Genomic DNA, 855 nt, shown 5'->3' with positions numbered 1-855 from the left:
CCGGGACCCCCGGACATCGTGTACAGTCCGGTGACGGCGACAGGTGTTTTACGTGGAGGTAGTCATGGAAAAATCCATGACCCGACAGCACCTGGGCGAGATGGAAGGTTATCTCCCCGTGGCGCCTGTCCCTCCACGCCGCGATGTTCGGTATCACCGTGTGTGACCACGCGGTGAAGCGGCTCGTCGGGGCCAGCTCATCCCACTCCGCCTGCCACTGTTCGACGGTCCGTCGCCGCTCCTCTGCTCGCACCTCCTGCGTGCTGATGCCCGGCTGCTGATTACGCTGGTGACACCTTGCGTCTTCCTCGATCAGCAGACAGATCGGGACCACGTTGGCCAGCACCGTTGCCACCTCGTTCCGCACCGTAACGAAAGTGCGGGCGACCGGCCGTGCGTATAGTCCCTGCACGCGGTTGAGCTGTCTGCGACACGCCCGAAGCTGGACCGCCTCGTGCCAAATGGGAGCAGCGTAGCGGAGAGTGGAGTCCACCACTGACGCCAGGAGACGCCGCTTCGCACTCGTTGGCCCGCCGTGGTTGCGGAGCAGCCTGGAAATCGCCTGTGCCACACGGAGCGCCTTCGACGTGGCCTGCTCGACGTGTGGCTTCCACGACAGGTGGTCCTCGATGATGACCCCGAGGTACTTTAGAGTACGGGTCGGCATCTTCTCCACTCCGCTGACGCTCACCGGGACACGGGTGTTGTCTCGCCGCATGGTGGACACGATGATCAGTTCGGTTTTGGCCGGAGCAATCTCCAGATGGTGTTGCGCCATCCACGAACTAATCACCGATATCGCCGTCTCTGCTGCTCGCGTCGCTGTTTCAGGTGTAGTCCCCTCCGCCAGCACCG

This window comes from Anopheles moucheti (assembly GCF_943734755.1).
Source record: "Anopheles moucheti chromosome X unlocalized genomic scaffold, idAnoMoucSN_F20_07 X_unloc_32, whole genome shotgun sequence".
In the NCBI taxonomy this organism is placed as follows: Eukaryota; Metazoa; Arthropoda; class Insecta; order Diptera; family Culicidae; genus Anopheles; species Anopheles moucheti.
This window is presented reverse-complemented; position numbering follows the sequence as displayed.